Consider the following 22,849-nt stretch of genomic DNA (forward strand, 5'->3'; position numbering starts at 1 on the left):
ATCAATTGTGAAAATAAAAGCCTACGGCACCCAGTATTCCCAGGCGGTCATCCATCCAAGTACTGACTGCGCTCTACCTTGCTTGACTTCGGTGATCGGACGAGAACCGGTAAGGTCAACGTGATATGGCCGTAGACATAACAAGAGGTCAATGGAGGCCATTTCAATTTCTCATCGTCGTGGCAACATAGTGTTATCAATTGTGAAAATAAAAGCCTACGGCACCCAGTATTCCCAGGCGGTCATCCATCCAAGTACTGACTGCGCTCTACGTTGCTTGACTTCGGTGATCGGACGAGAACCGGTATAGTCAACGTGATATGGCCGTAGACATAACAAGAGGTCAATGGAGGCCATTTCAATTTCTCATCGTCGTGGCAACATAGTGTTATCAATTGTGAAAATAAAAGCCTACGGCACCCAGTATTCCCAGGCGGTCATCCATCCAAGTACTGACTGCGCTCTACCTTGCTTGACTTCGGTGATCGGACGAGAACCGGTATAGTCAACGTGATATGGCCGTAGACATAACAAGAGGTCAATGGAGGCCATTTCAATTTCTCATCGTCGTGGCAACATAGTGTTATCAATTGTGAAAATAAAAGCCTACGGCACCCAGTATTCCCAGGCGGTCATCCATCCAAGTACTGACTGCGCTCTACGTTGCTTGACTTCGGTGATCGGACGAGAACCGGTATAGTCAACGTGATGTGGCCGTAGACATTACAAGAGGTGAAATGCAGGCTACTTGTGTGGTAGGTTATGATGAGTGGATTGAATATATATATTATACATGAATGGATTTAATATATATTATGTTAATCTATATTTTACATCTATATGTAGAAAATTTTAATACATAAAAACAAAGTAGTTATTTATTAATATATTCGATTTTAAAATCGCTTTCCTTGTGGCAAGACAATGTAGGCCATTTCAATTTCTCATCGTCGTGGCAACATAGTGTTATCAATTAGGAAAATAAAAGCCTACGGCACCCAGTATTCCCAGGCGGTCACCCATCCAAGTACAGACTGCGCTCTACGTTGCTTGACTTCGGTGATCGGACGAGAACCGGTATAGTCAACGTGATATGGCCGTAGACATAACAACAGGTCAATGTAGGCCATTTCACTTTCTCATCGTCGTGGCAACATAGTGTTATCAATTAGGAAAATAAAAGCCTACGGCACCCAGTATTTCCAGGCGGTCACCCATCCAAGTACTGACTGCGCTCTACGTTGCTTGACTTCGGTGATCGGACGAGAACCGGTATAGTCAACGTGATATGGCCGTAGACATAACAACAGGTCAATGTAGGCCATTTCAATTTCTCATCGTCATGGCAACATAGTGTTATCAATTGTGAAAATAAAAGCCTACGGCACCCAGTATTCCCAGGCGGTCACCCATCCAAGTACTGACTGCGCTCTACGTTGCTTGACTTCGGTGATCGGACGAGAACCGGTATAGTCAACGTGATATGGCCGTAGACATAACAAGAGGTCAATGTAGGCCATTTCACTTTCTCATCGTCGTGGCAACATAGTGTTATCAATTAGGAAAATAAAAGCCTACGGCACCCAGTATTCCCAGGCGGTCACCCATCCAAGTACTGACTGCGCTCTACGTTGCTTCACTTCGGTGATCGGACGAGAACCGGTATAGTCAACGTGATATGGCCGTAGACATAACAACAGGTCAATGAAGGCCATTTCAATTTTTCATCGTCGTGGCAACATAGTGTTATCAATTAGGAAAAAAAAAGCCTACGGCACCCAGTATTCCCAGGCGGTCACCCATCCGAGTACTGACTGCGCTCTACGTTGCTTGACTTCGGTGATCGGACGAGAATTTTCTAGGAGGTGAAATGTAGGCTACTTGTTTGGTAGGTTATGATGAGTGCACTTAATATATATATTATACATGAATGGATTTAATATATATTATGTTAATCTATATTTTACATATATATGTATAAAATGATCATATATAAAAACAATCGAGTTATTTACTAATATATTTGATTTTCAAATCGCTTTCCTTCTGTCAAGACACTTTCCTTGTGGCAAGACAATGTAGGCCATTTCAATTTCTCATCGTCGTGGCAACATAGTGTTATCAATTGTGAAAATAAAAGCCTACGGCACCCAGTATTCCCAGGCGGTCACCCATCCAAGTACTGACTGCGCTCTACGTTGCTTGACTTCGGTGATCGGACGAGAACCGGTATAGTCAACGTGATGTGGCCGTAGACATTACAAGAGGTGAAATGCAGGCTACTTGTGTGGTAGGTTATGATGAGTGGATTTAATATATATATTATACATGAATGGATTTAATATATATTATGTTAATCTATATTTTACATCTATATGTAGAAAATTTTAATACATAAAAACAAAGTAGTTATTTATTAATATATTCGATTTTCAAATCGCTTTCCTTGTGGCAAGACAATGTAGGCCATTTCAATTTCTCATCGTCGTGGCAACATAGTGTTATCAATTAGGAAAATAAAAGCCTACGGCACCCAGTATTCCCAGGCGGTCACCCATCCAAGTACAGACTGCGCTCTACGTTGCTTGACTTCGGTGATCGGACGAGAACCGGTATAGTCAACGTGATATGGCCGTAGACATAACAACAGGTCAATGTAGGCCATTTCACTTTCTCATCGTCGTGGCAACATAGTGTTATCAATTAGGAAAATAAAAGCCTACGGCACCCAGTATTTCCAGGCGGTCACCCATCCAAGTACTGACTGCGCTCTACGTTGCTTGACTTCGGTGATCGGACGAGAACCGGTATAGTCAACGTGATATGGCCGTAGACATAACAACAGGTCAATGTAGGCCATTTCAATTTCTCATCGTCATGGCAACATAGTGTTATCAATTGTGAAAATAAAAGCCTACGGCACCCAGTATTCCCAGGCGGTCACCCATCCAAGTACTGACTGCGCTCTACGTTGCTTGACTTCGGTGATCGGACGAGAACCGGTATAGTCAACGTGATATGGCCGTAGACATAACAAGAGGTCAATGTAGGCCATTTCACTTTCTCATCGTCGTGGCAACATAGTGTTATCAATTAGGAAAATAAAAGCCTACGGCACCCAGTATTCCCAGGCGGTCACCCATCCAAGTACTGACTGCGCTCTACGTTGCTTCACTTCGGTGATCGGACGAGAACCGGTATAGTCAACGTGATATGGCCGTAGACATAACAACAGGTCAATGAAGGCCATTTCAATTTTTCATCGTCGTGGCAACATAGTGTTATCAATTAGGAAAAAAAAAGCCTACGGCACCCAGTATTCCCAGGCGGTCACCCATCCGAGTACTGACTGCGCTCTACGTTGCTTGACTTACCTGATCGGACGAGAACCGGTATAGTCATCGTGATGTGGCCGTAGACATTCTAGGAGGTGAAATGTAGGCTACTTGTTTGGTAGGTTATGATGAGTGCACTTAATATATATATTATACATGAATGGATTTAATATATATTATGTTAATCTATATTTTACATATATATGTATAAAATGATCATATATAAAAACAATCGAGTTATTTACTAATATATTTGATTTTCAAATCGCTTTCCTTCTGTCAAGACACTTTCCTTGTGGCAAGACAATGTAGGCCATTTCAATTTCTCATCGTCGTGGCAACATAGTGTTATCAATTGTGAAAATAAAAGCCTACGGCACCCAGTATTCCCAGGCGGTCACCCATCCAAGTACTGACTGCGCTCTACGTTGCTTGACTTCGGTGATCGGACGAGAACCGGTATAGTCAACGTGATGTGGCCGTAGACATTACAAGAGGTGAAATGCAGGCTACTTGTGTGGTAGGTTATGATGAGTGGATTTAATATATATATTATACATGAATGGATTTAATATATATTATGTTAATCTATATTTTACATCTATATGTAGAAAATTTTAATACATAAAAACAAAGTAGTTATTTATTAATATATTCGATTTTCAAATCGCTTTCCTTGTGGCAAGACAATGTAGGCCATTTCAATTTCTCATCGTCGTGGCAACATAGTGTTATCAATTAGGAAAATAAAAGCCTACGGCACCCAGTATTCCCAGGCGGTCACCCATCCAAGTACAGACTGTGCTCTACGTTGCTTGACTTCGGTGATCGGACGAGAACCGGTATAGTCAACGTGATATGGCCGTAGACATAACAACAGGTCAATGTAGGCCATTTCACTTTCTCATCGTCGTGGCAACATAGTGTTATCAATTAGGAAAATAAAAGCCTACGGCACCCAGTATTTCCAGGCGGTCACCCATCCAAGTACTGACTGCGCTCTACGTTGCTTGACTTCGGTGATCGGACGAGAACCGGTATAGTCAACGTGATATGGCCGTAGACATAACAACAGGTCAATGTAGGCCATTTCAATTTCTCATCGTCATGGCAACATAGTGTTATCAATTGTGAAAATAAAAGCCTACGGCACCCAGTATTCCCAGGCGGTCACCCATCCAAGTACTGACTGCGCTCTACGTTGCTTGACTTCGGTGATCGGACGAGAACCGGTATAGTCAACGTGATATGGCCGTAGACATAACAAGAGGTCAATGTAGGCCATTTCACTTTCTCATCGTCGTGGCAACATAGTGTTATCAATTAGGAAAATAAAAGCCTACGGCACCCAGTATTCCCAGGCGGTCACCCATCCGAGTACTGACTGCGCTCTACGTTGCTTGACTTACCTGATCGGACGAGAACCGGTATAGTCATCGTGATGTGGCCGTAGACATTCTAGGAGGTGAAATGTAGGCTACTTGTTTGGTAGGTTATGATGAGTGCACTTAATATATATATTATACATGAATGGATTTAATATATATTATGTTAATCTATATTTTACATATATATGTATAAAATGATCATATATAAAAACAATCGAGTTATTTACTAATATATTTGATTTTCAAATCGCTTTCCTTCTGTCAAGACACTTTCCTTGTGGCAAGACAATGTAGGCCATTTCAATTTCTCATCGTCGTGGCAACATAGTGTTATCAATTGTGAAAATAAAAGCCTACGGCACCCAGTATTCCCAGGCGGTCACCCATCCAAGTACTGACTGCGCTCTACGTTGCTTGACTTCGGTGATCGGACGAGAACCGGTATAGTCAACGTGATGTGGCCGTAGACATTACAAGAGGTGAAATGCAGGCTACTTGTGTGGTAGGTTATGATGAGTGGATTTAATATATATATTATACATGAATGGATTTAATATATATTATGTTAATCTATATTTTACATCTATATGTAGAAAATTTTAATACATAAAAACAAAGTAGTTATTTATTAATATATTCGATTTTCAAATCGCTTTCCTTGTGGCAAGACAATGTAGGCCATTTCAATTTCTCATCGTCGTGGCAACATAGTGTTATCAATTAGGAAAATAAAAGCCTACGGCACCCAGTATTCCCAGGCGGTCACCCATCCAAGTACAGACTGCGCTCTACGTTGCTTGACTTCGGTGATCGGACGAGAACCGGTATAGTCAACGTGATATGGCCGTAGACATAACAACAGGTCAATGTAGGCCATTTCACTTTCTCATCGTCGTGGCAACATAGTGTTATCAATTAGGAAAATAAAAGCCTACGGCACCCAGTATTTCCAGGCGGTCACCCATCCAAGTACTGACTGCGCTCTACGTTGCTTGACTTCGGTGATCGGACGAGAACCGGTATAGTCAACGTGATATGGCCGTAGACATAACAACAGGTCAATGTAGGCCATTTCAATTTCTCATCGTCATGGCAACATAGTGTTATCAATTGTGAAAATAAAAGCCTACGGCACCCAGTATTCCCAGGCGGTCACCCATCCAAGTACTGACTGCGCTCTACGTTGCTTGACTTCGGTGATCGGACGAGAACCGGTATAGTCAACGTGATATGGCCGTAGACATAACAAGAGGTCAATGTAGGCCATTTCACTTTCTCATCGTCGTGGCAACATAGTGTTATCAATTAGGAAAATAAAAGCCTACGGCACCCAGTATTCCCAGGCGGTCACCCATCCAAGTACTGACTGCGCTCTACGTTGCTTCACTTCGGTGATCGGACGAGAACCGGTATAGTCAACGTGATATGGCCGTAGACATAACAACAGGTCAATGAAGGCCATTTCAATTTTTCATCGTCGTGGCAACATAGTGTTATCAATTAGGAAAAAAAAAGCCTACGGCACCCAGTATTCCCAGGCGGTCACCCATCCGAGTACTGACTGCGCTCTACGTTGCTTGACTTACCTGATCGGACGAGAACCGGTATAGTCATCGTGATGTGGCCGTAGACATTCTAGGAGGTGAAATGTAGGCTACTTGTTTGGTAGGTTATGATGAGTGCACTTAATATATATATTATACATGAATGGATTTAATATATATTATGTTAATCTATATTTTACATATATATGTATAAAATGATCATATATAAAAACAATCGAGTTATTTACTAATATATTTGATTTTCAAATCGCTTTCCTTCTGTCAAGACACTTTCCTTGTGGCAAGACAATGTAGGCCATTTCAATTTCTCATCGTCGTGGCAACATAGTGTTATCAATTGTGAAAATAAAAGCCTACGGCACCCAGTATTCCCAGGCGGTCACCCATCCAAGTACTGACTGCGCTCTACGTTGCTTGACTTCGGTGATCGGACGAGAACCGGTATAGTCAACGTGATGTGGCCGTAGACATTACAAGAGGTGAAATGCAGGCTACTTGTGTGGTAGGTTATGATGAGTGGATTTAATATATATATTATACATGAATGGATTTAATATATATTATGTTAATCTATATTTTACATCTATATGTAGAAAATTTTAATACATAAAAACAAAGTAGTTATTTATTAATATATTCGATTTTCAAATCGCTTTCCTTGTGGCAAGACAATGTAGGCCATTTCAATTTCTCATCGTCGTGGCAACATAGTGTTATCAATTAGGAAAATAAAAGCCTACGGCACCCAGTATTCCCAGGCGGTCACCCATCCAAGTACAGACTGCGCTCTACGTTGCTTGACTTCGGTGATCGGACGAGAACCGGTATAGTCAACGTGATATGGCCGTAGACATAACAACAGGTCAATGTAGGCCATTTCACTTTCTCATCGTCGTGGCAACATAGTGTTATCAATTAGGAAAATAAAAGCCTACGGCACCCAGTATTTCCAGGCGGTCACCCATCCAAGTACTGACTGCGCTCTACGTTGCTTGACTTCGGTGATCGGACGAGAACCGGTATAGTCAACGTGATATGGCCGTAGACATAACAACAGGTCAATGTAGGCCATTTCAATTTCTCATCGTCATGGCAACATAGTGTTATCAATTGTGAAAATAAAAGCCTACGGCACCCAGTATTCCCAGGCGGTCACCCATCCAAGTACTGACTGCGCTCTACGTTGCTTGACTTCGGTGATCGGACGAGAACCGGTATAGTCAACGTGATATGGCCGTAGACATAACAAGAGGTCAATGTAGGCCATTTCACTTTCTCATCGTCGTGGCAACATAGTGTTATCAATTAGGAAAATAAAAGCCTACGGCACCCAGTATTCCCAGGCGGTCACCCATCCAAGTACTGACTGCGCTCTACGTTGCTTCACTTCGGTGATCGGACGAGAACCGGTATAGTCAACGTGATATGGCCGTAGACATAACAACAGGTCAATGAAGGCCATTTCAATTTTTCATCGTCGTGGCAACATAGTGTTATCAATTAGGAAAATAAAAGCCTACGGCACCCAGTATTCCCAGGCGGTCACCCATCCAAGTACTGACTGCGCTCTACGTTGCTTGACTTACCTGATCGGACGAGAACCGGTATAGTCATCGTGATGTGGCCGTAGACATTCTAGGAGGTGAAATGTAGGCTACTTGTTTGGTAGGTTATGATGAGTGCACTTAATATATATATTATACATGAATGGATTTAATATATATTATGTTAATCTATATTTTACATATATATGTATAAAATGATCATATATAAAAACAATCGAGTTATTTACTAATATATTTGATTTTCAAATCGCTTTCCTTCTGTCAAGACACTTTCCTTGTGGCAAGACAATGTAGGCCATTTCAATTTCTCATCGTCGTGGCAACATAGTGTTATCAATTGTGAAAATAAAAGCCTACGGCACCCAGTATTCCCAGGCGGTCACCCATCCAAGTACTGACTGCGCTCTACGTTGCTTGACTTCGGTGATCGGACGAGAACCGGTATAGTCAACGTGATATGGCCGTAGACATAACAACAGGTCAATGTAGGCCATTTCAATTTCTCATCGTCGTGGCAACATAGTGTTATCAATTGTGAAAATAAAAGCCTACGGCACCCAGTATTCCCAGGCGGTCACCCATCCAAGTACTGACTGCGCTCTACGTTGCTTGACTTCGGTGATCGGACGAGAACCGCTATAGTCAACGTGATATGGCCGTAGACATAACAAGAGGTCAATGGAGGCCATTTCAATTTCTCATCGTCGTGGCAACATAGTGTTATCAATTGTGAAAATAAAAGCCTACGGCACCCAGTATTCCCAGGCGGTCATCCATCCAAGTACTGACTGCGCTCTACCTTGCTTGACTTCGGTGATCGGACGAGAACCGGTATAGTCAACGTGATATGGCCGTAGACATAACAAGAGGTCAATGGAGGCCATTTCAATTTCTCATCGTCGTGGCAACATAGTGTTATCAATTAGGAAAATAAAAGCCTACGGCACCCAGTATTCCCAGGCGGTCATCCATCCAAGTACTGACTGCGCTCTACCTTGCTTGACTTCGGTGATCGGACGAGAACCGGTAAGGTCAACGTGATATGGCCGTAGACATAACAAGAGGTCAATGGAGGCCATTTCAATTTCTCATCGTCGTGGCAACATAGTGTTATCAATTGTGAAAATAAAAGCCTACGGCACCCAGTATTCCCAGGCGGTCATCCATCCAAGTACTGACTGCGCTCTACCTTGCTTGACTTCGGTGATCGGACGAGAACCGGTATAGTCAACGTGATATGGCCGTAGACATAACAAGAGGTCAATGGAGGCCATTTCAATTTCTCATCGTCGTGGCAACATAGTGTTATCAATTGTGAAAATAAAAGCCTACGGCACCCAGTATTCCCAGGCGGTCATCCATCCAAGTACTGACTGCGCTCTACGTTGCTTGACTTCGGTGATCGGACGAGAACCGGTATAGTCAACGTGATGTGGCCGTAGACATTACAAGAGGTGAAATGCAGGCTACTTGTGTGGTAGGTTATGATGAGTGGATTTAATATATATATATTATACATGAATGGATTTAATATATATTATGTTAATCTATATTTTACATCTATATGTAGAAAATTTTAATACATAAAAACAAAGTAGTTATTTATTAATATATTCGATTTTCAAATCGCTTTCCTTGTGGCAAGACAATGTAGGCCATTTCAATTTCTCATCGTCGTGGCAACATAGTGTTATCAATTAGGAAAATAAAAGCCTACGGCACCCAGTATTCCCAGGCGGTCACCCATCCAAGTACAGACTGCGCTCTACGTTGCTTGACTTCGGTGATCGGACGAGAACCGGTATAGTCAACGTGATGTGGCCGTAGACATTACAAGAGGTGAAATGCAGGCTACTTGTGTGGTAGGTTATGATGAGTGGATTTAATATATATATATTATACATGAATGGATTTAATATATATTATGTTAATCTATATTTTACATCTATATGTAGAAAATTTTAATACATAAAAACAAAGTAGTTATTTATTAATATATTCGGTTTTCAAATCGCTTTCCTTGTGGCAAGACAATGTAGGCCATTTCAATTTCTCATCGTCGTGGCAACATAGTGTTATCAATTAGGAAAATAAAAGCCTACGGCACCCAGTATTCCCAGGCGGTCACCCATCCAAGTACAGACTGCGCTCTACGTTGCTTGACTTCGGTGATCGGACGAGAACCGGTATAGTCAACGTGATATGGCCGTAGACATAACAAGAGGTCAATGGAGGCCATTTGAATTTCTCATCGTCGTGGCAACATAGTGTTATCAATTAGGAAAATAAAAGCCTACGGCACCCAGTATTTCCAGGCGGTCACCCATCCAAGTACTGACTGCGCTCTACGTTGCTTGACTTCGGTGATCGGACGAGAACCGGTATAGTCAACGTGATGTGGCCGTAGACATTACAAGAGGTGAAATGCAGGCTACTTGTGTGGTAGGTTATGATGAGTGGATTTAATATATATATTATACATGAATGGATTTAATATATATTATGTTAATCTATATTTTACATATATATGTAGAAAATTCTAATACATAAAAACAAAGTAGTTATTTATTAATATCTTCGATTTTCAAATCGCTTTCCTTGTGGCAAGACAATGTAGGCCATTTCAATTTCTCATCGTCGTGGCAACATAGTGTTATCAATTAGGAAAATAAAAGCCTACGGCACCCAGTATTCCCAGGCGGTCACCCATCCAAGTACTGACTGCGCTCTACGTTGCTTGACTTCGGTGATCGGACGAGAACCGGTATAGTCAACGTGATATGGCCGTAGACATAACAACAGGTCAATGTAGGCCATTTCAATTTCTCATCGTCTTGGCAACATAGTGTTATCAATTGTGAAAATAAAAGCCTACGGCACCCAGTATTTCCAGGCGGTCACCCATCCAAGTACTGACTGCGCTCTACGTTGCTTGACTTCGGTGATCGGACGAGAACCGGTATAGTCAACGTGATATGGCCGTAGACATAACAACAGGTCAATGTAGGCCATTTCAATTTTTCATCGTCGTGGCAACATAGTGTTATCAATTAGGAAAATAAAAGCCTACGGCACCCAGTATTTCCAGGCGGTCACCCATCCAAGTACTGACTGCGCTCTACGTTGCTTGACTTCGGTGATCGGACGAGAACCGGTATAGTCAACGTGATATGGCCGTAGACATAACAACAGGTCAATGTAGGCCATTTCAATTTCTCATCGTCTTGGCAACATAGTGTTATCAATTGTGAAAATAAAAGCCTACGGCACCCAGTATTTCCAGGCGGTCACCCATCCAAGTACTGACTGCGCTCTACGTTGCTTGACTTCGGTGATCGGACGAGAACCGGTATAGTCAACGTGATGTGGCCGTAGACATTACAAGAGGTGAAATGCAGGCTACTTGTGTGGTAGGTTATGATGAGTGGATTTAATATATATATTATACATGAATGGATTTAATATATATTATGTTAATCTATATTTTACATATATATGTAGAAAATTCTAATACATAAAAACAAAGTAGTTATTTATTAATATATTCGATTTTCAAATCGCTTTCCTTGTGGCAAGACAATGTAGGCCATTTCAATTTCTCATCGTCGTGGCAACATAGTGTTATCAATTAGGAAAATAAAAGCCTACGGCACCCAGTATTCCCAGGCGGTCACCCATCCAAGTACTGACTGCGCTCTACGTTGCTTGACTTCGGTGATCGGACGAGAACCGGTATAGTCAACGTGATATGGCCGTAGACATAACAACAGGTCAATGTAGGCCATTTCAATTTCTCATCGTCTTGGCAACATAGTGTTATCAATTGTGAAAATAAAAGCCTACGGCACCCAGTATTTCCAGGCGGTCACCCATCCAAGTACTGACTGCGCTCTACGTTGCTTGACTTCGGTGATCGGACGAGAACCGGTATAGTCAACGTGATATGGCCGTAGACATAACAAGAGGTCAATGTAGGCCATTTCAATTTTTCATCGTCGTGGCAACATAGTGTTATCAATTAGGAAAATAAAAGCCTACGGCACCCAGTATTTCCAGGCGGTCACCCATCCAAGTACTGACTGCGCTCTACGTTGCTTGACTTCGGTGATCGGACGAGAACCGGTATAGTCAACGTGATATGGCCGTAGACATAACAACAGGTCAATGTAGGCCATTTCAATTACTCATCGTCTTGGCAACATAGTGTTATCAATTGTGAAAATAAAAGCCTACGGCACCCAGTATTTCCAGGCGGTCACCCATCCAAGTACTGACTGCGCTCTACGTTGCTTGACTTCGGTGATCGGACGAGAACCGGTATAGTCAACGTGATATGGCCGTAGACATAACAACAGGTCAATGTAGGCCATTTCAATTTCTCATCGTCGTGGCAACATAGTGTTATCAATTGTGAAAATAAAAGCCTACGGCACCCAGTATTTCCAGGCGGTCACCCATCCAAGTACTGACTGCGCTCTACGTTGCTTGACTTCGGTGATCGGACGAGAACCGGTATAGTCAACGTGATATGGCCGTAGACATAACAACAGGTCAGTGTAGGCCATTTCAATTTCTCATCGTCTTGGCAACATAGTGTTATCAATTGTGAAAATAAAAGCCTACGGCACCCAGTATTTCCAGGCGGTCACCCATCCAAGTACTGACTGCGCTCTACGTTGCTTGACTTCGGTGATCGGACGAGAACCGGTATAGTCAACGTGATATGGCCGTAGACATAACAAGAGGTCAATGTAGGCCATTTCAATTTCTCATCGTCTTGGCAACATAGTGTTATCAATTGTGAAAATAAAAGCCTACGGCACCCAGTATTTCCAGGCGGTCACCCATCCAAGTACTGACTGCGCTCTACGTTGCTTGACTTCGGTGATCGGACGAGAACCGGTATAGTCAACGTGATATGGCCGTAGACATAACAACAGGTCAATGTAGGCCATTTCAATTTCTCATCGTCATGGCAACATAGTGTTATCAATTGTGAAAATAAAAGCCTACGGCACCCAGTATTCCCAGGCGGTCACCCATCCAAGTACTGACTGCGCTCTACGTTGCTTGACTTCGGTGATCGGACGAGAACCGGTATAGTCAACGTGATATGGCCGTAGACATAACAAGAGGTCAATGTAGGCCATTTCAATTTCTCATCGTCATGGCAACATAGTGTTATCAATTGTGAAAATAAAAGCCTACGGCACCCAGTATTCCCAGGCGGTCACCCATCCAAGTACTGACTGCGCTCTACGTTGCTTGACTTCGGTGATCGGACGAGAACCGGTATAGTCAACGTGATATGGCCGTAGACATAACAACAGGTCAATGAAGGCCATTTGAATTTTTCATCGTCGTGGCAACATAGTGTTATCAATTAGGAAAATAAAAGCCTACGGCACCCAGTATTCCCAGGCGGTCACCCATCCAAGTACTGACTGCGCTCTACGTTGCTTGACTTCGGTGATCGGACGAGAACCGGTATAGTCAACGTGATATAGCCGTAGACATAACAACAGGTCAATGAAGGCCATTTGAATTTTTCATCGTCGTGGCAACATAGTGTTATCAATTAGGAAAATAAAAGCCTACGGCACCCAGTATTCCCAGGCGGTCACCCATCCAAGTACAAACTGCGCTCTACGTTGCTTGACTTCGGTGATCGGACGAGAACCGGTATAGTCAACGTGATATGGCCGTAGACATAACAACAGGTCAATGTAGGCCATTTCACTTTCTCATCGTCGTGGCAACATAGTGTTATCAATTAGGAAAATAAAAGCCTACGGCACCCAGTATTCCCAGGCGGTCACCCATCCAAGTACTGACTGCGCTCTACGTTGCTTGACTTCGGTGATCGGACGAGAACCGGTATAGTCAACGTGATATGGCCGTAGACATAACAACAGGTCAATGAAGGCCATTTGAATTTTTCATCGTCGTGGCAACATAGTGTTATCAATTAGGAAAATAAAAGCCTACGGCACCCAGTATTCCCAGGCGGTCACCCATCCAAGTACTGACTGCGCTCTACGTTGCTTGACTTCGGTGATCGGACGAGAACCGGTATAGTCAACGTGATATGGCCGTAGACATAACAACAGGTCAATGAAGGCCATTTCAATTTTTCATCGTCGTGGCAACATAGTGTTATCAATTAGGAAAATAAAAGCCTACGGCACCCAGTATTCCCAGGCGGTCACCCATCCAAGTACTGACTGCGCTCTACGTTGCTTGACTTACCTGATCGGACGAGAACCGGTATAGTCATCGTGATGTGGCCGTAGACATTCTAGGAGGTGAAATGTAGGCTACTTGTTTGGTAGGTTATGATGAGTGCACTTAATATATATATTATACATGAATGGATTTAATATATATTATGTTAATCTATATTTTACATATATATGTATAAAATGATCATATATAAAAACAATCGAGTTATTTACTAATATATTTGATTTTCAAATCGCTTTCCTTCTGTCAAGACACTTTCCTTGTGGCAAGACAATGTAGGCCATTTCAATTTCTCATCGTCGTGGCAACATAGTGTTATCAATTGTGAAAATAAAAGCCTACGGCACCCAGTATTCCCAGGCGGTCACCCATCCAAGTACTGACTGCGCTCTACGTTGCTTGACTTCGGTGATCGGACGAGAACCGGTATAGTCAACGTGATATGGCCGTAGACATAACAAGAGGTCAATGTAGGCCATTTCAATTTTTCATCGTCGTGGCAACATAGTGTTATCAATTAGGAAAATAAAAGCCTACGGCACCCAGTAATCCCAGGCGGTCACCCATCCAAGTACTGACTGCGCTCTACCTTGCTTGACTTCGGTGATCGGACGAGAACCGGTATAGTCAACGTGATATGGCCGTAGACATAACAACAGGTCAATGGAGGCCATTTGAATTTCTCATCGTCGTGGCAACATAGTGTTATCAATTGTGAAAATAAAAGCCTACGGCACCCAGTATTCCCAGGCGGTCATCCATCCAAGTACTGACTGCGCTCTACGTTGCTTGACTTCGGTGATCGGACGAGAACCGGTATAGTCAACGTGATGTGGCCGTAGACATTACAAGAGGTGAAATGCAGGCTACTTGTGTGGTAGGTTATGATGAGTGGATTTAATATATATATTATACATGAATGGATTTAATATATATTATGTTAATCTATATTTTACATATATATGTAGAAAATTCTAATACATAAAAACAAAGTAGTTATTTATTAATATATTCGATTTTCAAATCGCTTTCCTTGTGGCAAGACAATGTAGGCCATTTCAATTTCTCATCGTCGTGGCAACATAGTCTTATCAATTAGGAAAATAAAAGCCTACGGCACCCAGTATTCCCAGGCGGTCACCCATCCAAGTACTGACTGCGCTCTACGTTGCTTGACTTACCTGATCGGACGAGAACCGGTATAGTCATCGTGATGTGGCCGTAGACATTCTAGGAGGTGAAATGTAGGCTACTTGTTTGGTAGGTTATGATGAGTGCACTTAATATATATATTATACATGAATGGATTTAATATATATTATGTTAATCTATATTTTACATATATATGTATAAAATGATCATATATAAAAACAATCGAGTTATTTACTAATATATTTGATTTTCAAATCGCTTTCCTTCTGTCAAGACACTTTCCTTGTGGCAAGACAATGTAGGCCATTTCAATTTCTCATCGTCGTGGCAACATAGTGTTATCAATTGTGAAAATAAAAGCCTACGGCACCCAGTATTCCCAGGCGGTCACCCATCCATGTACTGACTGCGCTCTACGTTGCTTGACTTCGGTGATCGGACGAGAACCGGTATAGTCAACGTGATATGGCCGTAGACATAACAAGAGGTCAATGTAGGCCATTTCAATTTTTCATCGTCGTGGCAACATAGTGTTATCAATTAGGAAAATAAAAGCCTACGGCACCCAGTAATCCCAGGCGGTCACCCATCCAAGTACTGACTGCGCTCTACCTTGCTTGACTTCGGTGATCGGACGAGAACCGGTATAGTCAACGTGATATGGCCGTAGACATAACAACAGGTCAATGGAGGCCATTTGAATTTCTCATCGTCGTGGCAACATAGTGTTATCAATTGTGAAAATAAAAGCCTACGGCACCCAGTATTCCCAGGCGGTCACCCATCCAAGTACGGACTGCGCTCTACGTTGCTTGACTTCGGTGATCGGAAGAGAACCGGTATAGTCAACGTGATATGGCCGTAGACATAACAAGAGGTCAATGGAGGCCATTTCAATTTCTCATCGTCGTGGCAACATAGTGTTATCAATTGTGAAAATAAAAGCCTACGGCACCCAGTATTCCCAGGCGGTCACCCATCCAAGTACGGACTGCGCTCTACGTTGCTTGACTTCGGTGATCGGACGAGAACCGGTATAGTCAACGTGATATGGCCGTAGACATAACAAGAGGTCAATGGAGGCCATTTCAATTTCTCATCGTCGTGGCAACATAGTGTTATCAATTAGGAAAATAAAAGCCTACGGCACCCAGTATTTCCAGGCGGTCACCCATCCAAGTACTGACTGCGCTCTACGTTGCTTGACTTCGGTGATCGGACGAGAACCGGTATAGTCAACGTGATATGGCCGTAGACATAACAAGAGGTCAATGTAGGCCATTTCAATTTCTCATCGTCGTGGCAACATAGTGTTATCATTCATTCATTCATTCATTTATTTGTTTTTTCACATAAATATTACAATGTGAATGGAAGTCTTCTGAAAAGCCTATGCTGGCTTAACAAAACAGAAGACTCCCATGAAGAAAAGATAGAAAATAGTGAAAATAATGTTAATAACAATACGTAAACGCTTCAATATGTGAATATGCTGCTATGCGACTATGCAGCTAAATCATAATTAATAAGACATAATAATTTCTTTAGTAAGACATTTACTAAATATGGAGCTTGTTTTCTTAGTTTTTAAAGTTATTGACAGTGAATTCCAAATTTTGGTTGCACGGTTTTTGAGGCTTAACATACCAGTGCGTGTTTTATATGATTTATAATGTGCGTTGCTAGCCGTTCTGGTATTATAATTATGGAAATCTGTGTTGCTGTTTATAAAATTTCGAAAACTGATTGGCAATGATCCATTCCAAGCCTTGTATGTAAATGTTGCAATATTAACTTTTATAATGTCATCTAATTTCAATAAATTGAGTTTCTTAAAGAGGGGGCTTGTATGTTCACGCGGTGCTGCGTGAGATATATGACGTATTGCACTCTTTTGAAGTATTTTAAGGTGACTTAAATGAGAAACACTTGTACCAGACCAGATAATCAAGCAGTAATACAGATGTGGTGCTATTAAAGTTTGATAAAGCATTCTGAGTATATTCTGGGGGAGGAAATGTTTTAGCTTTGCTAAAATTCCTGCACCTCTTGCAACGCTGGTGCAAACTTTTGTAATATGGTCACTCCATGTAAGTTTACTATCAATATTAACCCCTAGAAATTTAGTAGTTGATACTTGTTTAATTACTTTACCGTCCATTATTATGTCATTATTCCAGTTAAGCGTTCTTCTTCCATTAAATACTATATAGTTAGTTTTGTCTGCATTAAGTGATAACTTATTAGCAGCAAACCAGTAAGTAAATTTAGTTAATTCAGTAGAGACAGTATCATGAATTCTATGTACGTTTTCGAACTCGAAGAAAATATTGGTATCATCAGCAAACAAAATAGTCTTGGCAATTTTTGACACCTGGCAAATGTCATTGACATAAATTATGAACAACAGTGGTCCTAATATTGAGCCCTGTGGAACACCACAACGGGTTACAGCGTGTTCGGATTTAGAGTTTTTATATGAAGTATACTGATGTCTATTGGATAAATAGCTGCTCAACCAGTCAAGGGTTGTTCCCCTTACACCATACAAAGATAATTTACTTAGCAAAATGGTATGGTCAATAGTATCAAATGCCTTGGAGAGATCGAGGAACACTCCAATACATATTTTGGTATTATCAAGACTTGTACATATTTTTTCAATAGCATTTGCCAAAGCAAGTTCTGTAGAATGCTTTGGGCGGAAGCCATATTGATCATTGCACAGGATATTAAACTTGGTTAGAAACTTAAAGATACGATTGTACATAAGCCTTTCAATAATTTTTGAAAAACATGATAATAAAGAAATAGGACGGTAATTTTCATATACATCTTGGTCACCTTTTTTAAAAATTGGTATAACCTTAGCAATCTTTAGTTTATCTGGAAATGTACCAGAAGTAAAAGATAAATTACAAATATAAGTCAATGGTTTGGCGATAAAGTGAATAACATTTCTTATTATATCAGGTTTAAAATCGTCATATCCCGCTGCTTTTTTTGGTTTCAGGCTGGAAATAGCAACTATTGAAAGTTCTTCCTCACTGACAGGATTAATGAACATAGAATGACTGTTTCTGTTATTATTATGAATAAGATATTCTGTACTACCTTTATTTGTAATATTTCTTGCAAGTGAGGGTCCAATGTTTACAAAATATTTGTTAAAGTAGCTGGCAATGTCATTCTCGTTGCTGATTTCTTGATCACCAGTTTTAAAAGCAGCAGGATATCCACCTTTTTTTCGGTTGGTGTTTAGAACTTCGTTAATTGTATTCCAAGTTACACTTATATTATTTCTATTATTTTTGAATTTATCATAGAAATACAATCTTTTAGAAAATCTAATAATATGGTTAAGCTTATTGCGATAATGCTTATACGTAGCCTTGTTAACATCAGTAGGTGCTGTTAAATAACTTTTAAAGAGCTTGTTCTTTATTTTGATAGATTTCAACATTCCAGTTGTAATCCATGGATGTTTCTTTTTACGTCGTTTCCTTTTGCTTACATAACAAATTGGAAAACAATTATTATAGGTATAATTAAAGGATTCAAAGAAAGTGTTGTAAGCAGCATTAACATCAGTTTGGCTTAAAACATCGTTCCAGTTTTTGTTTTCAATTTCATAGTTAAAACGCCTGATGTTACCTGGTTTATAATTTCGCCTGTACATGAAGTTCATTGGTCTGTTATTCTTGGTAGGAATCAAAAGGAATATTGGAAAATGATCACTTATATCGGTTACAAGAATTCCTGGTATGGTTGTGGATTCGACATTTGTTACAATATTATCAAGTATAGTTGCTGAGGTTGCAGTGATACGAGTGGGTTTAGTAATTGTGGGATTGAATCCGGTAGAGTACAATATGTTAAGAAAACCTGTTGATTTGTTTACATCAGATAAATCAATATTAAAATCTCCCATTATATATGAATCATAATTGTGATGACTTATTATATTAGAAATATGTTGTACATTGAAATTGAAATCGTCAATTGAACCGCTGGGTGGTCTATAAATACAACCAATAATCATTTTCTTCTTAGTATGCGTTTCAGTTACTTCTATAAATATAGATTCAATACTCTCATTAAAAATGGAGAGATCTAGCCGCTCCTTAAAACATATATTATTATTAACAAACAAGCAGACCCCGCCACCCCTTCTCTCGTCACGGTGATTTTCTACTAGAGTATAGTTATTTAAATGAGTAAGGGGGGAACTAAGATCGGACAATTTTATCGGACAATTAAGATCGGACAATCGGACAAGATTATCAATTGTGAAAATAAAAGCCTACGGCACCCAGTATTCCCAGGCGGTCACCCATCCAAGTACTGACTGCGCTCTACGTTGCTTAACTTCGGTGATCGGACGAGAACCGGTATAGTCAACGTGATATGGCCGTAGACATAACAAGAGGTCAATGAAGGCCATTTCAATTTTTCATCGTCGTGGCAACATAGTGTTATCAATTAGGAAAATAAAAGCCTACGGCACCCAGTATTCCCAGGCGGTCACCCATCCAAGTACTGACTGCGCTCTACGTTGCTTGACTTCGGTGATCGGACGAGAACCGGTATAGTCAACGTGATATGGCCGTAGACATAACAACAGGTCAATGAAGGCCATTTGAATTTTTCATCGTCGTGGCAACATAGTGTTATCAATTAGGAAAATAAAAGCCTACGGCACCCAGTATTCCCAGGCGGTCACCCATCCAAGTACTGACTGCGCTCTACGTTGCTTGACTTACCTGATCGGACGAGAACCGGTATAGTCATCGTGATGTGGCCGTAGACATTCTAGGAGGTGAAATGTAGGCTACTTGTTTGGTAGGTTATGATGAGTGCACTTAATATATATATTATACATGAATGGATTTAATATATATTATGTTAATCTATATTTTACATATATATGTATAAAATGATCATATATAAAAACAATCGAGTTATTTACTAATATATTTGATTTTCAAATCGCTTTCCTTCTGTCAAGACACTTTCCTTGTGGCAAGACAATGTAGGCCATTTCAATTTCTCATCGTCGTGGCAACATAGTGTTATCAATTGTGAAAATAAAAGCCTACGGCACCCAGTATTCCCAGGCGGTCACCCATCCAAGTACTGACTGCGCTCTACGTTGCTTGACTTCGGTGATCGGACGAGAACCGGTATAGTCAACGTGATATGGCCGTAGACATAACAACAGGTCAATGTAGGCCATTTCAATTTCTCATCGTCATTGCAACATAGTGTTATCAATTGTGAAAATAAAAGCCTACGGCACCCAGTATTCCCAGGCGGTCACCCATCCAAGTACTGACTGCGCTCTACGTTGCTTGACTTCGGTGATCGGACGAGAACCGGTATAGTCAACGTGATATGGCCGTAGACATAACAACAGGTCAATGTAGGCCATTTCACTTTCTCATCGTCGTGGCAACATAGTGTTATCAATTAGGAAAATAAAAGCCTACGGCACCCAGTATTCCCAGGCGGTCACCCATCCAAGTACTGACTGCGCTCTACGTTGCTTGACTTCGGTGATCGGACGAGAACCGGTATAGTCAACGTGATATGGCCGTAGACATAACAACAGGTCAATGAAGGCCATTTCACTTTCTCATCGTCGTGGCAACATAGTGTTATCAATTAGGAAAATAAAAGCCTACGGCACCCAGTATTCCCAGGCGGTCACCCATCCAAGTACTGACTGCGCTCTACGTTGCTTGACTTCGGTGATCGGACGAGAACCGGTATAGTCAACGTGATATGGCCGTAGACGTAACAACAGGTCAATGAAGGCCATTTCAGTTTTTCATCGTCGTGGCAACATAGTGTTATCAATTAGGAAAATAAAAGCCTACGGCACCCAGTATTCCCAGGCGGTCACCCATCCGAGTACTGACTGCGCTCTACGTTGCTTGACTTACCTGATCGGACGAGAACCGGTATAGTCATCGTGATGTGGCCGTAGACATTCTAGGAGGTGAAATGTAGGCTACTTGTTTGGTAGGTTATGATGAGTGCACTTAATATATATATTATACATGAATGGATTTAATATATATTATGTTAATCTATATTTTACATATATATGTATAAAATGATCATATATAAAAACAATCGAGTTATTTACTAATATATTTGATTTTCAAATCGCTTTCCTTCTGTCAAGACACTTTCCTTGTGGCAAGACAATGTAGGCCATTTCAATTTCTCATCGTCGTGGCAACATAGTGTTATCAATTGTGAAAATAAAAGCCTACGGCACCCAGTATTCCCAGGCGGTCACCCATCCAAGTACTGACTGCGCTCTACGTTGCTTGACTTCGGTGATCGGACGAGAACCGGTATAGTCAACGTGATATGGCCGTAGACATAACAACAGGTCAATGTAGGCCATTTCAATTTCTCATCGTCATTGCAACATAGTGTTATCAATTGTGAAAATAAAAGCCTACGGCACCCAGTATTCCCAGGCGGTCACCCATCCAAGTACTGACTGCGCTCTACGTTGCTTGACTTCGGTGATCGGACGAGAACCGGTATAGTCAACGTGATATGGCCGTAGACATAACAAGAGCTCAATGGAGGCCATTTGAATTTCTCATCGTCGTGGCAACATAGTGTTATCAATTGTGAAAATAAAAGCCTACGGCACCCAGTATTCCCAGGCGGTCACCCATCCAAGTACGGACTGCGCTCTACGTTGCTTGACTTCGGTGATCGGAAGAGAACCGGTATAGTCAACGTGATATGGCCGTAGACATAACAAGAGGTCAATGGAGGCCATTTCAATTTCTCATCGTCGTGGCAACATAGTGTTATCAATTAGGAAAATAAAAGCCTACGGCACCCAGTATTCCCAGGCGGTCACCCATCCAAGTACGGACTGCGCTCTACGTTGCTTGACTTCGGTGATCGGACGAGAACCGGTATAGTCAACGTGATATGGCCGTAGACATAACAAGAGGTCAATGGAGGCCATTTCAATTTCTCATCGTCGTGGCAACATAGTGTTATCAATTAGGAAAATAAAAGCCTACGGCACCCAGTATTTCCAGGCGGTCACCCATCCAAGTACTGACTGCGCTCTACGTTGCTTGACTTCGGTGATCGGACGAGAACCGGTATAGTCAACGTGATATGGCCGTAGACATAACAAGAGGTCAATGTAGGCCATTTCAATTTCTCATCGTCGTGGCAACATAGTGTTATCAATTGTGAAAATAAAAGCCTACGGCACCCAGTATTCCCAGGCGGTCACCCATCCAAGTACTGACTGCGCTCTACGTTGCTTAACTTCGGTGATCGGACGAGAACCGGTATAGTCAACGTGATATGGCCGTAGACATAACAAGAGGTCAATGAAGGCCATTTCAATTTTTCATCGTCGTGGCAACATAGTGTTATCAATTAGGAAAATAAAAGCCTACGGCACCCAGTATTCCCAGGCGGTCACCCATCCAAGTACTGACTGCGCTCTACGTTGCTTGACTTCGGTGATCGGACGAGAACCGGTATAGTCAACGTGATATGGCCGTAGACATAACAACAGGTCAATGAAGGCCATTTGAATTTTTCAT

General features: G+C 41.5%; 62 non-coding genes and 20 pseudogenes across 62 annotated transcripts; all 82 read right to left on the reverse strand.

The window, feature by feature from the left end:
* Positions 1–18: 18 nt before the first annotated feature.
* LOC139956860 (5S ribosomal RNA) lies at positions 19–137 on the reverse strand (annotated as a pseudogene).
* A 76-nt stretch (positions 138–213) lies between these two features.
* LOC139955561 (5S ribosomal RNA) lies at positions 214–332 on the reverse strand. The gene has a single exon (XR_011788798.1). It is a non-coding gene; the product is annotated as a 5S ribosomal RNA (ribosomal RNA).
* Positions 333–408: 76 nt separating this feature from the next.
* On the reverse strand, positions 409–527 carry LOC139956458 (5S ribosomal RNA; annotated as a pseudogene).
* Positions 528–603: 76 nt separating this feature from the next.
* Positions 604–722, reverse strand: LOC139956141 (5S ribosomal RNA; annotated as a pseudogene).
* Positions 723–986: 264 nt separating this feature from the next.
* LOC139955234 (5S ribosomal RNA) lies at positions 987–1,105 on the reverse strand. The gene has a single exon (XR_011788480.1). It is a non-coding gene; the product is annotated as a 5S ribosomal RNA (ribosomal RNA).
* A 76-nt stretch (positions 1,106–1,181) lies between these two features.
* LOC139955803 (5S ribosomal RNA) lies at positions 1,182–1,300 on the reverse strand. The gene has a single exon (XR_011789032.1). It is a non-coding gene; the product is annotated as a 5S ribosomal RNA (ribosomal RNA).
* A 76-nt stretch (positions 1,301–1,376) lies between these two features.
* LOC139958042 (5S ribosomal RNA) lies at positions 1,377–1,495 on the reverse strand. The gene has a single exon (XR_011789695.1). It is a non-coding gene; the product is annotated as a 5S ribosomal RNA (ribosomal RNA).
* A 76-nt stretch (positions 1,496–1,571) lies between these two features.
* LOC139956241 (5S ribosomal RNA) lies at positions 1,572–1,690 on the reverse strand. The gene has a single exon (XR_011789352.1). It is a non-coding gene; the product is annotated as a 5S ribosomal RNA (ribosomal RNA).
* Positions 1,691–2,138: 448 nt separating this feature from the next.
* On the reverse strand, positions 2,139–2,257 carry LOC139955499 (5S ribosomal RNA). The gene has a single exon (XR_011788738.1). It is a non-coding gene; the product is annotated as a 5S ribosomal RNA (ribosomal RNA).
* Positions 2,258–2,521: 264 nt separating this feature from the next.
* LOC139955235 (5S ribosomal RNA) lies at positions 2,522–2,640 on the reverse strand. Its single transcript, XR_011788481.1, has one exon. It is a non-coding gene; the product is annotated as a 5S ribosomal RNA (ribosomal RNA).
* Positions 2,641–2,716: 76 nt separating this feature from the next.
* LOC139955805 (5S ribosomal RNA) lies at positions 2,717–2,835 on the reverse strand. Its single transcript, XR_011789033.1, has one exon. It is a non-coding gene; the product is annotated as a 5S ribosomal RNA (ribosomal RNA).
* Positions 2,836–2,911: 76 nt separating this feature from the next.
* LOC139958043 (5S ribosomal RNA) lies at positions 2,912–3,030 on the reverse strand. The gene has a single exon (XR_011789696.1). It is a non-coding gene; the product is annotated as a 5S ribosomal RNA (ribosomal RNA).
* A 76-nt stretch (positions 3,031–3,106) lies between these two features.
* On the reverse strand, positions 3,107–3,225 carry LOC139956253 (5S ribosomal RNA). The gene has a single exon (XR_011789354.1). It is a non-coding gene; the product is annotated as a 5S ribosomal RNA (ribosomal RNA).
* Positions 3,226–3,301: 76 nt separating this feature from the next.
* LOC139957687 (5S ribosomal RNA) lies at positions 3,302–3,420 on the reverse strand (annotated as a pseudogene).
* A 283-nt stretch (positions 3,421–3,703) lies between these two features.
* Positions 3,704–3,822, reverse strand: LOC139955500 (5S ribosomal RNA). Its single transcript, XR_011788739.1, has one exon. It is a non-coding gene; the product is annotated as a 5S ribosomal RNA (ribosomal RNA).
* Positions 3,823–4,086: 264 nt separating this feature from the next.
* Positions 4,087–4,205, reverse strand: LOC139955163 (5S ribosomal RNA). The gene has a single exon (XR_011788414.1). It is a non-coding gene; the product is annotated as a 5S ribosomal RNA (ribosomal RNA).
* Positions 4,206–4,281: 76 nt separating this feature from the next.
* On the reverse strand, positions 4,282–4,400 carry LOC139955806 (5S ribosomal RNA). Its single transcript, XR_011789034.1, has one exon. It is a non-coding gene; the product is annotated as a 5S ribosomal RNA (ribosomal RNA).
* A 76-nt stretch (positions 4,401–4,476) lies between these two features.
* LOC139958044 (5S ribosomal RNA) lies at positions 4,477–4,595 on the reverse strand. Its single transcript, XR_011789697.1, has one exon. It is a non-coding gene; the product is annotated as a 5S ribosomal RNA (ribosomal RNA).
* Positions 4,596–4,671: 76 nt separating this feature from the next.
* On the reverse strand, positions 4,672–4,790 carry LOC139957688 (5S ribosomal RNA; annotated as a pseudogene).
* A 283-nt stretch (positions 4,791–5,073) lies between these two features.
* Positions 5,074–5,192, reverse strand: LOC139955501 (5S ribosomal RNA). Its single transcript, XR_011788740.1, has one exon. It is a non-coding gene; the product is annotated as a 5S ribosomal RNA (ribosomal RNA).
* A 264-nt stretch (positions 5,193–5,456) lies between these two features.
* LOC139955236 (5S ribosomal RNA) lies at positions 5,457–5,575 on the reverse strand. Its single transcript, XR_011788482.1, has one exon. It is a non-coding gene; the product is annotated as a 5S ribosomal RNA (ribosomal RNA).
* A 76-nt stretch (positions 5,576–5,651) lies between these two features.
* Positions 5,652–5,770, reverse strand: LOC139955807 (5S ribosomal RNA). Its single transcript, XR_011789035.1, has one exon. It is a non-coding gene; the product is annotated as a 5S ribosomal RNA (ribosomal RNA).
* A 76-nt stretch (positions 5,771–5,846) lies between these two features.
* Positions 5,847–5,965, reverse strand: LOC139958046 (5S ribosomal RNA). The gene has a single exon (XR_011789698.1). It is a non-coding gene; the product is annotated as a 5S ribosomal RNA (ribosomal RNA).
* A 76-nt stretch (positions 5,966–6,041) lies between these two features.
* LOC139956265 (5S ribosomal RNA) lies at positions 6,042–6,160 on the reverse strand. The gene has a single exon (XR_011789357.1). It is a non-coding gene; the product is annotated as a 5S ribosomal RNA (ribosomal RNA).
* Positions 6,161–6,236: 76 nt separating this feature from the next.
* On the reverse strand, positions 6,237–6,355 carry LOC139957690 (5S ribosomal RNA; annotated as a pseudogene).
* Positions 6,356–6,638: 283 nt separating this feature from the next.
* Positions 6,639–6,757, reverse strand: LOC139955502 (5S ribosomal RNA). The gene has a single exon (XR_011788741.1). It is a non-coding gene; the product is annotated as a 5S ribosomal RNA (ribosomal RNA).
* Positions 6,758–7,021: 264 nt separating this feature from the next.
* On the reverse strand, positions 7,022–7,140 carry LOC139955237 (5S ribosomal RNA). The gene has a single exon (XR_011788483.1). It is a non-coding gene; the product is annotated as a 5S ribosomal RNA (ribosomal RNA).
* Positions 7,141–7,216: 76 nt separating this feature from the next.
* Positions 7,217–7,335, reverse strand: LOC139955808 (5S ribosomal RNA). The gene has a single exon (XR_011789036.1). It is a non-coding gene; the product is annotated as a 5S ribosomal RNA (ribosomal RNA).
* Positions 7,336–7,411: 76 nt separating this feature from the next.
* LOC139958047 (5S ribosomal RNA) lies at positions 7,412–7,530 on the reverse strand. Its single transcript, XR_011789699.1, has one exon. It is a non-coding gene; the product is annotated as a 5S ribosomal RNA (ribosomal RNA).
* Positions 7,531–7,606: 76 nt separating this feature from the next.
* LOC139956277 (5S ribosomal RNA) lies at positions 7,607–7,725 on the reverse strand. The gene has a single exon (XR_011789359.1). It is a non-coding gene; the product is annotated as a 5S ribosomal RNA (ribosomal RNA).
* Positions 7,726–7,801: 76 nt separating this feature from the next.
* LOC139957659 (5S ribosomal RNA) lies at positions 7,802–7,920 on the reverse strand (annotated as a pseudogene).
* A 283-nt stretch (positions 7,921–8,203) lies between these two features.
* LOC139958048 (5S ribosomal RNA) lies at positions 8,204–8,322 on the reverse strand. Its single transcript, XR_011789700.1, has one exon. It is a non-coding gene; the product is annotated as a 5S ribosomal RNA (ribosomal RNA).
* A 76-nt stretch (positions 8,323–8,398) lies between these two features.
* Positions 8,399–8,517, reverse strand: LOC139955913 (5S ribosomal RNA). Its single transcript, XR_011789139.1, has one exon. It is a non-coding gene; the product is annotated as a 5S ribosomal RNA (ribosomal RNA).
* Positions 8,518–8,593: 76 nt separating this feature from the next.
* Positions 8,594–8,712, reverse strand: LOC139956459 (5S ribosomal RNA; annotated as a pseudogene).
* Positions 8,713–8,788: 76 nt separating this feature from the next.
* LOC139956862 (5S ribosomal RNA) lies at positions 8,789–8,907 on the reverse strand (annotated as a pseudogene).
* A 76-nt stretch (positions 8,908–8,983) lies between these two features.
* On the reverse strand, positions 8,984–9,102 carry LOC139956461 (5S ribosomal RNA; annotated as a pseudogene).
* Positions 9,103–9,178: 76 nt separating this feature from the next.
* On the reverse strand, positions 9,179–9,297 carry LOC139956142 (5S ribosomal RNA; annotated as a pseudogene).
* Positions 9,298–9,563: 266 nt separating this feature from the next.
* LOC139955982 (5S ribosomal RNA) lies at positions 9,564–9,682 on the reverse strand. Its single transcript, XR_011789207.1, has one exon. It is a non-coding gene; the product is annotated as a 5S ribosomal RNA (ribosomal RNA).
* A 266-nt stretch (positions 9,683–9,948) lies between these two features.
* LOC139955238 (5S ribosomal RNA) lies at positions 9,949–10,067 on the reverse strand. The gene has a single exon (XR_011788484.1). It is a non-coding gene; the product is annotated as a 5S ribosomal RNA (ribosomal RNA).
* A 76-nt stretch (positions 10,068–10,143) lies between these two features.
* Positions 10,144–10,262, reverse strand: LOC139956652 (5S ribosomal RNA; annotated as a pseudogene).
* A 264-nt stretch (positions 10,263–10,526) lies between these two features.
* Positions 10,527–10,645, reverse strand: LOC139958050 (5S ribosomal RNA). The gene has a single exon (XR_011789702.1). It is a non-coding gene; the product is annotated as a 5S ribosomal RNA (ribosomal RNA).
* A 76-nt stretch (positions 10,646–10,721) lies between these two features.
* Positions 10,722–10,840, reverse strand: LOC139955809 (5S ribosomal RNA). Its single transcript, XR_011789037.1, has one exon. It is a non-coding gene; the product is annotated as a 5S ribosomal RNA (ribosomal RNA).
* Positions 10,841–10,916: 76 nt separating this feature from the next.
* LOC139955810 (5S ribosomal RNA) lies at positions 10,917–11,035 on the reverse strand. The gene has a single exon (XR_011789038.1). It is a non-coding gene; the product is annotated as a 5S ribosomal RNA (ribosomal RNA).
* Positions 11,036–11,111: 76 nt separating this feature from the next.
* LOC139956653 (5S ribosomal RNA) lies at positions 11,112–11,230 on the reverse strand (annotated as a pseudogene).
* Positions 11,231–11,494: 264 nt separating this feature from the next.
* Positions 11,495–11,613, reverse strand: LOC139958051 (5S ribosomal RNA). The gene has a single exon (XR_011789703.1). It is a non-coding gene; the product is annotated as a 5S ribosomal RNA (ribosomal RNA).
* A 76-nt stretch (positions 11,614–11,689) lies between these two features.
* LOC139955812 (5S ribosomal RNA) lies at positions 11,690–11,808 on the reverse strand. The gene has a single exon (XR_011789040.1). It is a non-coding gene; the product is annotated as a 5S ribosomal RNA (ribosomal RNA).
* A 76-nt stretch (positions 11,809–11,884) lies between these two features.
* On the reverse strand, positions 11,885–12,003 carry LOC139955813 (5S ribosomal RNA). The gene has a single exon (XR_011789041.1). It is a non-coding gene; the product is annotated as a 5S ribosomal RNA (ribosomal RNA).
* Positions 12,004–12,079: 76 nt separating this feature from the next.
* Positions 12,080–12,198, reverse strand: LOC139955814 (5S ribosomal RNA). Its single transcript, XR_011789042.1, has one exon. It is a non-coding gene; the product is annotated as a 5S ribosomal RNA (ribosomal RNA).
* A 76-nt stretch (positions 12,199–12,274) lies between these two features.
* On the reverse strand, positions 12,275–12,393 carry LOC139955815 (5S ribosomal RNA). Its single transcript, XR_011789043.1, has one exon. It is a non-coding gene; the product is annotated as a 5S ribosomal RNA (ribosomal RNA).
* Positions 12,394–12,469: 76 nt separating this feature from the next.
* Positions 12,470–12,588, reverse strand: LOC139955816 (5S ribosomal RNA). The gene has a single exon (XR_011789044.1). It is a non-coding gene; the product is annotated as a 5S ribosomal RNA (ribosomal RNA).
* A 76-nt stretch (positions 12,589–12,664) lies between these two features.
* Positions 12,665–12,783, reverse strand: LOC139955817 (5S ribosomal RNA). The gene has a single exon (XR_011789045.1). It is a non-coding gene; the product is annotated as a 5S ribosomal RNA (ribosomal RNA).
* Positions 12,784–12,859: 76 nt separating this feature from the next.
* On the reverse strand, positions 12,860–12,978 carry LOC139958052 (5S ribosomal RNA). Its single transcript, XR_011789704.1, has one exon. It is a non-coding gene; the product is annotated as a 5S ribosomal RNA (ribosomal RNA).
* Positions 12,979–13,054: 76 nt separating this feature from the next.
* On the reverse strand, positions 13,055–13,173 carry LOC139958053 (5S ribosomal RNA). Its single transcript, XR_011789705.1, has one exon. It is a non-coding gene; the product is annotated as a 5S ribosomal RNA (ribosomal RNA).
* Positions 13,174–13,249: 76 nt separating this feature from the next.
* Positions 13,250–13,368, reverse strand: LOC139955135 (5S ribosomal RNA). Its single transcript, XR_011788388.1, has one exon. It is a non-coding gene; the product is annotated as a 5S ribosomal RNA (ribosomal RNA).
* A 76-nt stretch (positions 13,369–13,444) lies between these two features.
* Positions 13,445–13,563, reverse strand: LOC139955050 (5S ribosomal RNA). Its single transcript, XR_011788303.1, has one exon. It is a non-coding gene; the product is annotated as a 5S ribosomal RNA (ribosomal RNA).
* Positions 13,564–13,639: 76 nt separating this feature from the next.
* LOC139958054 (5S ribosomal RNA) lies at positions 13,640–13,758 on the reverse strand. Its single transcript, XR_011789706.1, has one exon. It is a non-coding gene; the product is annotated as a 5S ribosomal RNA (ribosomal RNA).
* Positions 13,759–13,834: 76 nt separating this feature from the next.
* On the reverse strand, positions 13,835–13,953 carry LOC139958057 (5S ribosomal RNA). Its single transcript, XR_011789708.1, has one exon. It is a non-coding gene; the product is annotated as a 5S ribosomal RNA (ribosomal RNA).
* Positions 13,954–14,029: 76 nt separating this feature from the next.
* LOC139957660 (5S ribosomal RNA) lies at positions 14,030–14,148 on the reverse strand (annotated as a pseudogene).
* Positions 14,149–14,431: 283 nt separating this feature from the next.
* Positions 14,432–14,550, reverse strand: LOC139958058 (5S ribosomal RNA). The gene has a single exon (XR_011789709.1). It is a non-coding gene; the product is annotated as a 5S ribosomal RNA (ribosomal RNA).
* Positions 14,551–14,626: 76 nt separating this feature from the next.
* Positions 14,627–14,745, reverse strand: LOC139956849 (5S ribosomal RNA; annotated as a pseudogene).
* Positions 14,746–14,821: 76 nt separating this feature from the next.
* On the reverse strand, positions 14,822–14,940 carry LOC139956143 (5S ribosomal RNA; annotated as a pseudogene).
* A 264-nt stretch (positions 14,941–15,204) lies between these two features.
* Positions 15,205–15,323, reverse strand: LOC139957661 (5S ribosomal RNA; annotated as a pseudogene).
* Positions 15,324–15,606: 283 nt separating this feature from the next.
* On the reverse strand, positions 15,607–15,725 carry LOC139955750 (5S ribosomal RNA). The gene has a single exon (XR_011788981.1). It is a non-coding gene; the product is annotated as a 5S ribosomal RNA (ribosomal RNA).
* A 76-nt stretch (positions 15,726–15,801) lies between these two features.
* On the reverse strand, positions 15,802–15,920 carry LOC139956851 (5S ribosomal RNA; annotated as a pseudogene).
* A 76-nt stretch (positions 15,921–15,996) lies between these two features.
* On the reverse strand, positions 15,997–16,115 carry LOC139955938 (5S ribosomal RNA). Its single transcript, XR_011789164.1, has one exon. It is a non-coding gene; the product is annotated as a 5S ribosomal RNA (ribosomal RNA).
* Positions 16,116–16,191: 76 nt separating this feature from the next.
* LOC139955587 (5S ribosomal RNA) lies at positions 16,192–16,310 on the reverse strand. The gene has a single exon (XR_011788824.1). It is a non-coding gene; the product is annotated as a 5S ribosomal RNA (ribosomal RNA).
* A 76-nt stretch (positions 16,311–16,386) lies between these two features.
* Positions 16,387–16,505, reverse strand: LOC139955818 (5S ribosomal RNA). The gene has a single exon (XR_011789046.1). It is a non-coding gene; the product is annotated as a 5S ribosomal RNA (ribosomal RNA).
* A 3,043-nt stretch (positions 16,506–19,548) lies between these two features.
* Positions 19,549–19,667, reverse strand: LOC139955758 (5S ribosomal RNA). The gene has a single exon (XR_011788988.1). It is a non-coding gene; the product is annotated as a 5S ribosomal RNA (ribosomal RNA).
* Positions 19,668–19,743: 76 nt separating this feature from the next.
* On the reverse strand, positions 19,744–19,862 carry LOC139958059 (5S ribosomal RNA). Its single transcript, XR_011789710.1, has one exon. It is a non-coding gene; the product is annotated as a 5S ribosomal RNA (ribosomal RNA).
* Positions 19,863–19,938: 76 nt separating this feature from the next.
* Positions 19,939–20,057, reverse strand: LOC139957662 (5S ribosomal RNA; annotated as a pseudogene).
* A 283-nt stretch (positions 20,058–20,340) lies between these two features.
* On the reverse strand, positions 20,341–20,459 carry LOC139958060 (5S ribosomal RNA). Its single transcript, XR_011789711.1, has one exon. It is a non-coding gene; the product is annotated as a 5S ribosomal RNA (ribosomal RNA).
* A 76-nt stretch (positions 20,460–20,535) lies between these two features.
* On the reverse strand, positions 20,536–20,654 carry LOC139958061 (5S ribosomal RNA). The gene has a single exon (XR_011789712.1). It is a non-coding gene; the product is annotated as a 5S ribosomal RNA (ribosomal RNA).
* A 76-nt stretch (positions 20,655–20,730) lies between these two features.
* On the reverse strand, positions 20,731–20,849 carry LOC139958063 (5S ribosomal RNA). The gene has a single exon (XR_011789714.1). It is a non-coding gene; the product is annotated as a 5S ribosomal RNA (ribosomal RNA).
* A 76-nt stretch (positions 20,850–20,925) lies between these two features.
* On the reverse strand, positions 20,926–21,044 carry LOC139958064 (5S ribosomal RNA). Its single transcript, XR_011789715.1, has one exon. It is a non-coding gene; the product is annotated as a 5S ribosomal RNA (ribosomal RNA).
* Positions 21,045–21,120: 76 nt separating this feature from the next.
* LOC139957691 (5S ribosomal RNA) lies at positions 21,121–21,239 on the reverse strand (annotated as a pseudogene).
* A 283-nt stretch (positions 21,240–21,522) lies between these two features.
* Positions 21,523–21,641, reverse strand: LOC139958065 (5S ribosomal RNA). The gene has a single exon (XR_011789716.1). It is a non-coding gene; the product is annotated as a 5S ribosomal RNA (ribosomal RNA).
* A 76-nt stretch (positions 21,642–21,717) lies between these two features.
* On the reverse strand, positions 21,718–21,836 carry LOC139958066 (5S ribosomal RNA). The gene has a single exon (XR_011789717.1). It is a non-coding gene; the product is annotated as a 5S ribosomal RNA (ribosomal RNA).
* Positions 21,837–21,912: 76 nt separating this feature from the next.
* LOC139955939 (5S ribosomal RNA) lies at positions 21,913–22,031 on the reverse strand. Its single transcript, XR_011789165.1, has one exon. It is a non-coding gene; the product is annotated as a 5S ribosomal RNA (ribosomal RNA).
* A 76-nt stretch (positions 22,032–22,107) lies between these two features.
* Positions 22,108–22,226, reverse strand: LOC139955588 (5S ribosomal RNA). Its single transcript, XR_011788825.1, has one exon. It is a non-coding gene; the product is annotated as a 5S ribosomal RNA (ribosomal RNA).
* A 76-nt stretch (positions 22,227–22,302) lies between these two features.
* On the reverse strand, positions 22,303–22,421 carry LOC139955819 (5S ribosomal RNA). The gene has a single exon (XR_011789047.1). It is a non-coding gene; the product is annotated as a 5S ribosomal RNA (ribosomal RNA).
* Positions 22,422–22,497: 76 nt separating this feature from the next.
* LOC139955876 (5S ribosomal RNA) lies at positions 22,498–22,616 on the reverse strand. Its single transcript, XR_011789103.1, has one exon. It is a non-coding gene; the product is annotated as a 5S ribosomal RNA (ribosomal RNA).
* Positions 22,617–22,692: 76 nt separating this feature from the next.
* LOC139958068 (5S ribosomal RNA) lies at positions 22,693–22,811 on the reverse strand. The gene has a single exon (XR_011789718.1). It is a non-coding gene; the product is annotated as a 5S ribosomal RNA (ribosomal RNA).
* Between the last annotated feature and the right edge of the window lie 38 nt (positions 22,812–22,849).

Source organism: Apostichopus japonicus, chromosome 17 (genome assembly GCF_037975245.1).
Source record: "Apostichopus japonicus isolate 1M-3 chromosome 17, ASM3797524v1, whole genome shotgun sequence".
Classification (NCBI taxonomy): domain Eukaryota; kingdom Metazoa; phylum Echinodermata; class Holothuroidea; order Aspidochirotida; family Stichopodidae; genus Apostichopus; species Apostichopus japonicus.